The sequence below is a fragment of the Rousettus aegyptiacus genome, unplaced genomic scaffold (assembly GCF_014176215.1).
Source record: "Rousettus aegyptiacus isolate mRouAeg1 unplaced genomic scaffold, mRouAeg1.p scaffold_m13_p_9, whole genome shotgun sequence".
Classification (NCBI taxonomy): Eukaryota; Metazoa; Chordata; class Mammalia; order Chiroptera; family Pteropodidae; genus Rousettus; species Rousettus aegyptiacus.
In genome coordinates, this window is record NW_023416312.1 from 37,089,441 (window position 1) to 37,103,103 (window position 13,663).

A 13,663-nucleotide genomic window follows, 5' to 3' on the forward strand; every position below is an offset into this window, starting at 1 on the left:
CCCAGGCACCTCCAAGCCCAGCATATGTGGCAAGCATCTTCAGATCACTGTACTTTGTAGCTTATATCAAGTGGCCCATGGCAAGGCACAGACAGCGGCTGACCTAGGCCTGCACAAGAGTTCCTCTCAAGAGCACCAGAACCAACACACCCATTGACCAATTTCAGACCACACCAGAGCACTACTCAACCACCTCCACAAAGTACACACACAAATGGCATACTGGGGAGGCACCAGAGCCCTGCTAAACTGAATCCTGCTGCATTGGGTCACCCCTGCATAACAGCTCCTCCATTGTAGTCATGGCTAGCCCTTATAAAAATTCTGAAGGTCAATCACTCCCATTGACATGCCAACAGCAATCAAGGCTCAACTATAACATAAGAGACACACCTGAAGCACTCAGCTCAGGTGACCAGGGAGACTGCATCACAGGGCCCCACAAGACACCTACTACATAAGGCCACTGTGCCAAGACCAGGAGATATAGCAGCTCTACCTAATACACAGAAACAAACACAAGGAAACAGCTAAAATGAAGAAACAAAGAAACATGTCCCAAATGAAAGAACAGAAAAAGAAAAACTCCAGAAAAAGAACTAAACAAACTGGATATAAGTGATCTACCAGATGCAGAGTTCAAAAGACTGGTTATAAGAATGCCTAATGATCTCATTGAGAACTTCAACAAAAATATAGGAAACATAAAAATAGAGATAGGAAACATAGAAAAAACATTCAGAAATGAAGACTATAATAACCATATTAAAGAATACATTAGAGGAATTCAACAGTAGCATATATGAAGCACAGGACTGCATCAACTCTTTAGAAGATAAGTTGCAGAAAATGCTCAATTAGAACAGCAACCCAAAAAATTTTTTAAATGAGGATAGTTTAAGGGACCTCTGGGAAAACATCAAGCGTACCATCATTCCCATCATAGGGGTACCAGAAGGAGGAGAGAGCAAAGATTTGAAAACCTATTTCAAGAAATAATGATGGAAAACATTCCTAACCTGGTGAAGGAGATAGACATACATACAACCCCAGGAAGCACATAGAGTCCCAAACAAGATAAACTCAAAGAAGCCTACACCAAGACACATCATAATTAAAATGCCAAGTTAAAGACAAAGAGAGAATCTTAAAAGCAGCAAGGGAAAAGAAGTTACTTACCAACAAAAGAGCTCCCATAAGAATGTCAGCTGATTTCTCAACAGAAACATTTAGGCCAGAAGGGACTGGCAGGAAATATTCAAAGTGTTAAAAAGGAAAGACCTAATACCAAGATTACTCTAACCAGCAAATCTATCATTTAGAATCAAAGGACAGATAAAGAGCCTCCTAGAAGAAAAAACTAAAGGAGTTCATCACTACCAAAACAGTTTTATGAGAAATGTTAAAAGGACTTCTTTAAGAAAAAGAGAAACTACCTGATATAAAACTATACTACAAGCCTATAGTGATCAAAGCAGCATGATTCTGGCACTAAAACAGACACAGATCAATGAAAGAGAATAGTATATCCAGAAAGAAATCCACGCCTGTATGATCAATTAATCTATGACAAAGGAGGAAAGATTATACAATGGAGTAAAGACAGTCTATTCAATAAATGGTGTTGTGAAACTGGACCACTTTCTAACACCATACACAGCAATAAACTCAAAATGAATTAAAGCCTTAAATATATGACCCAAAACCATAAAACTCCTAGAAGAAAACATGGGCAGTCAACTCTTTGACATTGCTCTTAGTGACATCTTTTTTTTTCTGATATATCTTTTCAGGCAAGAAAAAGAAAAACAAAACACATAGGACTATATCAAAGTAAAAAGTTTTGCACAGCAAAGGAACTATCAACAAAACGAAAAGACAAACTACTAAATGGGAGAAGACATTTGTCTATCAGTCAGACAGAGAAAGAGAAATTCCATATGATTTCACTTATATGTGATAAGAGGTTAATATCCACAATTTGAAAATAACTCATACATCAAATTAACAAACATTTCAATTAAAAAATAGGCAGAAGACCTGCATAGGCATTTCTCCAAAGAGGACATACAGATGGCCAATATCATATAAAAAGATGCTCAAGGTCACTAATCATCAGAAAATACGAATTAAAATAACATGAGATATCACCTCACACCTGTCAGAATGGCTATCATCAATAAATCAAAGAATAAGAAAAGTTTGCAGGGATGTAGAGAAAAGGGAACCCTCATACATTGTTGGTGGAATAGCAAATTGGTATAGATACTATGGAAAACAATTTGGAAGTTTCTCAAAAAATTAAAAATGGATAAACCTTTAGACCCAGCAATTACATTTCTGGGTATTTACCAAAGAATCCCAAAACACTAATGCTAAAAGAAATATGCACCGCTATGTTCACCGCGGTGTTATTTACAATAATCGTATGGAAGCAACCTAAGTGCCCATCAATAGATGATGATTGGATGAAGAAGAAGCAGTACATATAAATGATAGAATTTTACTCTATCATGAAATAATAAAATCGTAGTACTTGCAATGACATGGATGGACCTGGAAGGTATTATGTTAAGTTAAATAAATCAGACAGAGAAAGACAAATATCATATTATTTTAATTATATGTGGAATTTACAGAACAAAATAAACAAAGAAACAAAATAGAAACAGACACACAGATACTGAGAACAAACTGGTGACAACCAGATGGGACAGGTATTGGGGGTTGTGTAGAAAAGGTAAAAAGATTAAGTACAAATCAGTAGTTACAAAATAGTTATGGGGATGTGAAGTACAGCATAGGGAATATAGTCAATTACACTGTAATATCTATGCATAGTGCCAGGTAGGTACTAGACGAATTGGGGGTATCACTTTGCACGTTATATAAATATCTAACCACTACGCTGTACACCTAAACTAATATAAAATAATACTGAATGTCAATTCTAATTGAAATATAAATATTAAAAAAGAAAAAAGAAAAATATTTTTAAAAGAAAAAGATTTAAAAAAACATAAATAAAAAAGTGGCAATAACTATGCCTGTATGTATTGGCATTGTATTATTCAAACCACTTGCAAAAGAATAAAACTACATTTTTTTTCTATAACCGCACATCAAAATTAAATCAAAACGGATTAAGAATTTGGATATAAAACCTGAAACAATAAAGTGCATAGAAGAAACATAGGAATGAAACCCTAGGAACTTTGACTTAAAGAGGATTTTATGAATTTGACCTCAAAGGCAAGGAAAGTAAAAGCAAAAATAAACGAATGAAGTCTACAGCCATGCTACCCTGAGGAAGCCCAATCCCATCTGATTTAAGAGGCTAAGCAGCGTCAGGCCTGGTTAGTACTTGGATGGAAGGCCACCTAGGAAGACCAGATACTGTAGGAGTAAAAAATAAAAAAAAAATAAGGGATTGAAAGCTTACAAGGTCCTTGCAATCTGTGAGGTCAACCAAGGGTTGCCTCACCTAAAATAAAATAAAAATAAAATAAAATAAAATAAAATAAAATAAAATAAAATAAATAATAAAATAAAATAAAATAAAATAAAATAAATAAAATAAAATAAAATAGGACTACATCAAACTCGAAAGCTCCAGCACAGCAAAAGAAACTGCCAACAAGGGAAAGGTACGACTATCTGAATGGAAAAATATATTTGCTAGCAACACCTCTGATAAGGGTCTAATATCTAAAATATACAAAGAACTCGTACAACTCAGTAACAACAACAACAACATCAACAACAAAAATGGTCCAGTAAAAAATGGGCAGAGGATCTGGACAGACATTTCTCCATAGAGGATATACAGATGGCCAAAAATCCTATGAAAAGAAACTCCACATCATTAGCTATCAGGGAAATGCAAATCAAAACCACAATGAGATACCATCTCACACCTGTTAGAATAGCTATAATCAACAGGACAAAAAATATCAAGTGTTGAATAGGATGCAGAGAAAAATTAACCCTCATACACTGCTGGTAGGACTGCAAATTGGTACAGCCACTATGGAAAACAGTATGGAGGTTTCTCAAAAACCTATGAATTGATCTACCATATGACCTAGCAATCCCTCTACTGGGTATTTACCCCAAAGACTTGAAAACCCATTACCAAAAAGATATTTGCACACCGATGTTCGTAGCATTATTCACAGTGCCCAGGACATGGAAGCAACCGAAGTTTCCTACGATTGTGGTACATATGTACAATGGAACATTACTCAGCAATAAGAAGAGATGAAATACTGCCATTTGCAACTACATGGATGGACCTCGAGATAAACATTCTAAGCGAAATAAGCCAGACAGAAAAAGTTGAAAATCACATTTCACTGATACGTGGGATATAATCCTAAAAGCAACAAATGAACAGGACAAACAAACAGAGACTCATGGACATGGACTATAGAGTAGCAGTTACCAGAGGGTAGGAGGTGAGGGAGGATCGGGGAGGTAGACCATTAAAGGGGGTTAAATATAGGAGAGTAGGGGAGGTTGAAGTGGGTTAAGGGGATCAAATATATGGTAGCTGAAGGAAACTGGACTTTGTGTGGTAAACACACAATAGGATATACAGATGTCAAATTATAATATACACCTGAAAATTATATAATTGTTTTAACCAATGTTACCTCAATAAACTTTATTTAAAAAAATAAAAAATAAAGACATTGAGTGGTCAAATGAATTAGAAGACCCTTACATATGTTGCCAACAAGAGACTCACTTCAGATCGGAAGTTACATACAGACTGAAAGTAAAGGATGGAAAAAGGTATTACATAAAAATAGAAAAAAAAAAAAAAGCTGAAGGAGCATTACTTATACCAGACAAAATGACTTTAAAACAATGGCTATAACAAGAAAGAAAAACCCAGCAATTCCATTTATGGGTATTTATCCAAAGAAACCCAAAACATTAATTTGAAAAGAAATGCATCCATATATTCATTGCAGCATTATTTGCAATAGCCAAGCTATGGAAGCAACCTGAGTTTCCATCAATAGATGAATGGGTAAAGAAAAAGTGGTATACCTACACAATGGAATATTACTCGGCCACAAAAAATAAAATCTTTCCATCTGCAACAACATGGATGGACTTGTTATTATAAGTGCAATAAGTCAGAGAAAAACAAACACCATATTGTTTCACTTATATGCAGGTTCTAAAAAACAAAATAGACAACAGAAAAAACTCATAGAGATTTTTATGGTTTTCAGTCGGGAGGGTATTGGGGAGATGGGTGAAAAAGAGGAAGGGATTAATAAGTACAAATTGGTAGTTACAAAATAGTCAAGGGGATGTAAAGTATAACAGGAAATATAGTTAATAATATTGTCATAAGTATGTGTGGTATCAGATCGGTTCTAGATTTATTGAGGTGATCACTTTGTAAGTTATATAAATGGCTAATAACTGTTGTACACCTGAAACAACCATAATATTGTACAAATAGTCAACCATAATTGAAAAATTCAAAAAGTATTTAGAAAAGAATATATTAATACTTTCAACACAACATATTTAAAGACAATTATAACTTATGGATACAACATTGGTACTTGGTGTAATGCTGCTCTACCTCTCGACTCAGTAATATGGTATAAGTATTTAGTTATTTATTATATAATAACAAAATTGACAATTCCTTACCCTATTTCCATGCTGCAACCATGGAGATTTAGCAATTTACCTAAAATGTGTGCCTGCCTTAAACCACTATAGTACTTTGAAGTTGACATAAGGTAATTTTAATTTTCTTAGCAGCTTGCCTATTATTTGAACTTACTAGTTCTCTTTCCAAAGATCTTCTCTTTTGACAGCTGAGAACAGAAATGTGCAATACTTGCTTAGCAAAGGAGACTAACCACAATGCCTTCTGAATACATTTTGCTTTCTGTTAAACTTATGTTGAAAGTATGTTAAAACAAAACAAAACAAAAAACTAACTCCTCTCTGAGTCCACTGGTCAAGAGCCTTGATTGCACTTGCAAAATTAACTATTAATATTACCTTATAATGTGGCTATGACACTCTAGGTAATTGCTCTTGAGTATATGGCACCTTTGTAGACATTACAATAGAATTCTAAATTGGATCCAAATTACTGCCTTGTTTTAAAAGTATGTGAAGATGAACTACAAGTACCCACATAGTACATTATCATTTCAAATAATTCATACTTGAATTCATCAAGACCTTTTCCAAAACAAAAATAATCTTTAACTTTGGAAATCAAGCCAACTAGAATCATATCAGTTTGCCAATTCACAAAACAAACAATATTTGCTGAGGTCCAAGACTGTTCTGCAGTGATACCAGAATTATATTGTGCTTTACATGATACCCAAGAGAACCTCAAAGCATGAAAACTGTCAAAGCAAAGTATTTTACCAAAAACTATTTTACAAAGGGAAGAGAGTCAAATAAAAGAAGGAACCCATCCTTTTAGTTGTTGTTGTTGTTTGTGCACATAAGTACCTTATGATCAAAATTACCAGTTAATTTAAACTCATTCCACTTTTGAAAGAGGTCAACTGTAATTTTTTCAACCATTTTCTTTTAACAAAACTTTACTCCTCAAAGATAATATTGCTAATTTTCAAAAAGTGCCTTACAACTTTAGATCCTCATCTAGTCACTCTGTCCAAAATATCACTTCAGGTCCCTCATGCCAATGTTGTTTGGAAGCAACTATCCTCAACTGCAGCTACTCCAGGAAGAACAGATAGATCATAACACATCCTCACTTTTATTAGGAACATTTTAGGTTTCATCATATTTATTTTAAAAGAGGCATGTCATTCTGGGTGAAGAGTAGTCAGTTCGTAAAATCTGTTTCCCTTGTTATCAATCAGCCACTCTATTTATCCAGTTCAAGACTAATGCCACGTTAGAAGTCAAGTGGAGAGTTTGCTAGTTTGATGTTGTTGTTGTTATTATCATCATCATTATTATTATTTAATGTAAGTACTGTCTTCCTAAATCTTTTACGTCAGGAGTCAGAAGTCAGGCACACGACTTTCAGAAGCTCTCAACACCGGAGAAGCAAGAAAACTGTAAAGGGGCCACACCAGCCGCCTGTTCAAGCCTTGAGGCATGGAATGACGGCTGCCTGAAAATTCACTCTTGAGAAGCCTGTGGGCAGGCTGAGCCTCTTGAGAACAAGAACGGGAGAAAAGGGAGAGCTCGGCACCGAGAAAGTCTTTCCCCAAATTAGGTATCAAGCTACATGACTGTACATAGACTTATCAACATTTATGGCATCTAAGAAGCAGAGCCAGGCCTTAAGCACCGATACCGCATTCCTGGACGCTGGGGCCGAGACCAAAGAGTGGTGGTTTTGAGAAGGAAAACTATCTCAAAGGAAATAGGGAGCCGCGAGCAGAGCAGATGTAGGAGAGGCGTCAGAAGCTTCTGCAGGAGAAAGCAACGCTTTGGTTGCCTCCCGGGAGCCCCGGAGGCAGGAAACGTGCCCCAGCACCGGGCTAGTGCGGTGCCACTACTCACCCCTACTCTCCTACGGTCCCCGTCGTCACCCTGTTGGACTCAGCCCCTGCAGAGCGAGCCCCTCCCCCGCCCGCTGCCAGGGTTGGGTTCAGCGGGCGAGAGGAGGCGGCGGCGCAGGTGTCCGTGAGCCGGGGCCAGAGACGTGCCCCAGGAGCAGCTGAATGCAAGGGAAGCAGCCTGGTGCCTTGCGCTCCCTGGCGCTGCCAACTTCACCACCATCGACGTAGAGGGGCGAGGGGAGGCAATGGAGGGAAGGCCGTCGCCTAGCAGCCAGGACCCTCCCGAAGTACTAGGCCCAAGCTTGGGCTGGACTGTCGCCCCCGGTCCACTCAGCGACGCGACCCCCAGGCCTGATTCCCGTCCCTCAGCCCCCGCGGCCACATAGCAGCAGCGGATCCCTCTCTGGCTGTGGTGGCAGCTGCATCCTCGTGCTCCTCCTCCACTGGCGCCGCTGCCTACACACAGCCCGGGAGGTGTTGCAGCCGCGGCGCCCTGACTGCTGTCTCCTAGCAACCGCGCGCATGCGCCCCATCCCCGCCAGAGACCGCCGCCAGCACTGGCGCCACTGTCCGGGCTCAATCCTCCACCTATGAAAGGGCTCAAAAGCCTCCCCCTTAGGGCCTGGATGAAACATCGTCAAGGTAGGAGTAAGGTGGGAAGAGGCCGGGGGACTTGAATAGGATCGTCTCCTGGACCCTTGACAGTCACCTCGGTGGTAGAGAGTGACAGTCCCAACAACCTCCTAACATATTCTTTAGTCTCTCCTCCACTCCAATCTATCCTTCACACGGGCTTCCAGAGGAATGTTCTAAATAATTTCTCTGATCATGTCACTCATCTGCATAAGTCCTATGGTTAAGGGAAAGCCTCCCTAATAAGGGCCTAATAGTTCTTGACTACTGCAACAGCATCCTCTCTGGTTTCCCTGCCTTTAGACTTGTCTCCCTTCAATCTGTTCTCGTATTTCTACCAGAGCGATCTCTGTGAAACATAACTCTCCTACTCTTACTTTCCTTTTTACAGAATGGGCTTTTGAGTTAAAGCCAATTTTGAATTTCTGTCCCACCACTGAGTAGCTATGTTTTCTTCAACTAAGATGCTTAACCTCTATGAATCTGCTCATCTGTAAAATGGGAACAATTTTAGTACCTATAGAACAGACATAAGGATTAAATTAGAGCATGCACTTAACATATGTAACTTACTCTGGCACAGATTAAGCACTCAGTAAAAATTAGAGCTATTTTTCAGTAGATCTTATTGCCTATAATAAAGAATAAAGGACAAACTCCCTAACTTAGCAGTCGAGATCCCCTAAGATATTGCCTCTATTTTTCTAGCACTATCTCCATTCCACTGCTCCTTCAGCATCTAGCCACAGACCAGTCCTTAAGTTTTTGAAATACATCTTTATCTGTAAAGTGCTTACACATATTTTCCTAAGGTTCATCTGAGGAAGAAATCTATGCAAACTCTCCAGTTAACATATAAGCACCCATGATCATTCTCAAACTATACATGTTAATTTTAAAATATTGACACAGAAATGACATATAGGTAGTGACTGTGTGGTTTTCTGGGGGCTTATTTACTTGATCATTTTGAAATTAGGCTTAGAGTGTCTGTAATGTGTAATGATAAAAATATGTTCAGCAATTTTGAACTTAATACAATGAATAAATACATTTATAAACATCATATGCTTTGCTAGATGTTTATTTCATAAAAGGTTTTAACATTTTAGAAAGTAAAAATAGCTGTACCATGTGTAAGAAGTCTCAGAGGCCCAAAAAGAACTGCTAATGTAACTTTAATAGAGGGCTCAAATGGAATATAAAACTAAAATGAAAGTTTATGAGGACTAGACAGCCAGAAAATATTAAAGAAAGAAAATAACAATTGGAAAGGTGAAAAAGAGCAAATCACTCTAAGACCAAGGAAATAAAAGCACCAGATGGAAATAATCAACAAACTGTAATCGACAGGAAAGATTGTAACATAAGGAATATGTATTATAACTGTGAATATGGCAGTGAGCTCGAATGGAATTCTCCCACAGATTATATTTTTTCTTCCATATGATACAGACATGCCTTTTGGGTTCAAAGGAAGACGATTCCATAATGTTCAATCTTTTTCAAGGACCATCAAGGGCTCACAGGGACAGACCTCTAATAGAATTTGCTTAGATCTTCAAAATCTGTATTTAGTTATATAAAATCTGTACTCTGTACACTTATTGAACTCATTACAGTCTATAGCACATATTATGTTCACACTGAAACAGAGGAATAAATATTTTTTGTTAGTCATCTTCAATTTTTCCATATTCCTTTCTAGATATAGAAATGTGTCACTGCTTCACTTTAACTCCTTCAGTATTTTCCTAGAGTTTCAATATAAAATCTGAGCTCCTTTACATACATCAGCCTATCTGTCTCTACTATGTTGGCGAAGTAAAAACTCCTATCAGCAAAGAGAGACCTATCCACATCGGTATGTAAAGAAAATATTTATTATTGAGCAAGCACAACACAGTACATGTGTATAGGTAGCCTTCAAGAGACTGCAAAGTGAGAATAAAATTCCACACAACTTATACAGTAAAGCAAATACGAAGTTCACTTGTGAATTGAGGTGGCTATTCGTTTACTTAACTGGCTTCCTCCAAACAAATAGTAAAACTCTTTAACTCTCCAAAAGACACCTTGAATCTTCCTGGAAGAAACACAGTTACACCTGGAGATGGGCTCCTATAGTAATTCTGTAGATATCTTTACATTGCAAAAGGTTATGTGGCTCATGACCTTGGAAACATGTCTACATTATAAAACTAGACACTGAGCCCTTCTAGTCCCTGGAGAAATTTATCTATATTTCAAAATTTAAAGAAAGGATTTGGGCTCACTATGTCCCCCACGAAGACACTCTACAAAGTGAAGGAGAGGAAGATACTCTCTTTTTTACACACTTTTATTTACTTTTACAGTTCAGTGAGTTTTTCCAAAACAGAACTTCATGCAGGCACAGTAGATGGTGCCCAGTAGATCATAAGAAAGTCTTTCTTAAGTAAGAAAGTCATAGAAGACTTCGGCATTGCTCTAGGTATTGACAGATGAAATAGAATTGTCCAGAAAAGGATAAAAATATTCCATGCAAAGTAAAAGTATGTTTAAAGGTCCAGGAAATATGTAAGTTCATGGTATGTTTGGTTAAAGTAGAAACATTTGACTTATACATACTATATTTGTGCTTAGGGGCTGAGAAGCATAAGGGTGTAATGGAGTTGAGTACAGAGGAGTAGGTTGGAGACAGATTATGAAATGCATTAAATACCATCTCAAAGAGTTATTACGTGTCTGTCTATATATGATGGCTAAAATAAGGCAATGTACTAATACTTGTTTGGGGGTCGGGGACAAATATTAGACAGTACCTCAGCCCCAAAGATCTTATAATCTGATGCATTCAGGAAGATGAAATAACAAATAACATAAATAAAATACCACAAGTTGACAGATATATTTGAGAGAGAGGAAATAGGATTGGGCATAAACTTTAGATGAAGCTACTGAGAAAAGTTCCTTGGATGATTTCCTCTTGACCTATAATATAAAAGTTCTCCATAATTGGAGTCGTTCCTAGAATTCCATACACTTGAAATCTGTGTATCCATATGCTGTAGTTCTTCCCCACTTTGTTCCCTGTTTCCATTCTGGCTCCCCTGAAGAAAATTACTCTGACTTTTTAATGCAAATTGATATAGTGTCTCATTTCACACTTGACAATCCTTTCACTTTTTCTTGGTCAAGCCCTCTCCAATTATTCTCATCTATTATTTCAAACCTTATTCCTTCTCCACTCTGATTGATGATTTCATCACCCATCCTTCATACCTACCACCCAACTGATTATTTCATCACCTACCTTTCTTAAAAATTTTAAATTTCATTTTTCTCACCTACATTCTGCATCTGCTCCCATATTATACTATGATATCTTCAGTCTCACATAGACTGTGTAAAACTAGATCTTCCACCTGACTTTCTGATCCTTATCTCAGAAAGAGATCTTACTCTATCACTTTCTCTTTCTGTGTCAGTATCTTACACCTCTCCCTCTGTACTGACTCATTCCTCTCAGCCTATAAACATACTCAAAACTCTTCCATCCTTAAAAGAAATACTCTTCTTTTATCCTAGAGCCTCCTCTGGTTTTCTTGAAGTCTCTCCTATTACCCTATTGCCTATCCTTATCACCTAGAGGTCTCAAAAGTAATTCCAATTACTGCCTCTATTCCTTCACTTCCCATTCACCTTTCAACCATTGTAATAGTAATTTCACCTACAACTCTCTAATGAAACTTCTTTTGTTAAGAACACCAATTACTGACAAATTTCTCTATGCAACGGGCACTTTTAAGCCCCTTTCTATTGGACTTCACTGCTACATATGAAAAAGTGTTGATTATTTCAATGTGCTTGAAATCTACTCATTTGACTTCCAGATACATTCTCCTTTTTCTTTCTTTAGTTTTTTTCCATTTATGTAACATTCATAGATTCCTCTTCTTCTACCTACCTCTTAAATGTTTCTATTATCCAATGATTCTGTTCATGGCCTATTGTTTTTGTTCTACTTTCCACACTATTACCTACACATGGATAATTTTCAAATCTATATTGGTAGTCTAGACCTCCCTCATGATATCTCAATCAGTAGATCCAACTGTCCACCAGACATCCTCACCTGGATGCCCCCCAAGCAATTCAAATTCATTTTTTTGCCATAACAGAACTCATCGTCTTCCCATGCTAATGTGTTCTTTTTTTGTTAAGAAAGATCCAAAAAAACAATCTCACCAAAGAGAGACCATATTATCACACAATAAATTCACCTTCTCACAGAAACGTGAAATGACTAGAATATGACCATTTTATGTAAGTTATGTCAAGACTGCTGTACCTTTTTCTGAAAAATAAGCTGCATATATGTACTAAGGAAGAATAATTTGTATCACTTTAATGTTTAATGGAAGCTCCATGAGGACAGTGATCTTTGTCTTTTTTTTCTGCTGTATCTAGTGCTTGGAATAGTACTTGGCACATAGTAAGCCCTCAATAAATGAATTAACCTGTATATATCCTACTTAAAGAGCTTTCGTTTGGGAATTTCACTAGATTGTAGCAGAATATATACATATGTATACATATATTCATGTTAATATTCATAGATTAGGGAGGAATGTATTCTTTTTGTATCTGAAATCAGGCAAAAGGAAATTGTAGCTACATTTCACCTAGCTTTCTGCCTTGGGAAATAGAGAAGGGACTTGTGGGGATAAAAACACTTCATCTGTCACTTGAAACAGTCCTTCCTTAGAAATTTGGAATGTAGACTGAGAGATTTTGGCCCACTTTGACTGCTTTCTTATGCTGAGTGGTGTACACTTAGGAACTATTGGCAACAGCCATTTTTATGCCATATGGTCTCAGAAATAGAAAAAGTTGGTCTGCTATGAAAGATGAAGCAGACACACAGATAGATGCAGAAATGATAAAGGGAGACTCCAGATAGCAGTTAAGTCCCTGGTCCCAGCTTATTCCTTTAAGATCATCTGCCTTAATGTTCTTGGGTTTTATAAGAAAGTCTATCTTCATGCTAAATTTCTTTTGTTCCTCAATCTAATTTAAATTGAATTTATCTTCCTTGCAAAAACAAACAAAAAACACACTATTCTCCCATATCATGTTATTTAACAATCCTGTGTCTTTGCTTATTATTTTCTCCTTAACTGGAGAAATATAGCTTCTCTGACAATCATTTTGCCTGAATAATTCCTATTTTAGCAGAGAAGGTTGAACTCAGGACTCAGGACCCCTCCTTGTACCTGTTTTTGTTTGTTTGTTTGTTTGTTTGTTTGTTTGTTTGTTTTTATCATGCTCTATCCTCATTTCGTTCCAAGAAAAAGGAATACTGACAATATAGGTCAGATGGCATGATTGTTACTGGGTCGGATTTAATAGCAGGTAGGATCATTGTCTGGAAAAATGTCCCATGTCCATGTATCACCCTTCCTTATTTCTCCTCTGTCTCTGTTGCTGTGGATATTGTAAGAGAGCCAGTG

At 37.2% G+C, this 13,663-nt stretch overlaps 1 protein-coding gene across 3 annotated transcripts in view; it reads right to left on the bottom strand.

Annotated features, from left to right (window-relative positions):
* ZC3H12B (zinc finger CCCH-type containing 12B) overlaps positions 1 to 7,626 on the bottom strand; it is a 335,593-nt gene extending 327,967 nt beyond the window's left edge. The window contains exon 1 of one of the 3 annotated variants that reach the window (XM_036226362.1): positions 7,537 to 7,626. The gene's annotated coding sequence lies outside the window, so the exon portion shown is untranslated. The remainder of the gene's footprint in view (positions 1 to 7,536) is intronic. The other 2 variants (XM_036226367.1, XM_036226359.1) reach the window with 2 other exon arrangements.
* Positions 7,627 to 13,663: the final 6,037 nt, after the last annotated feature.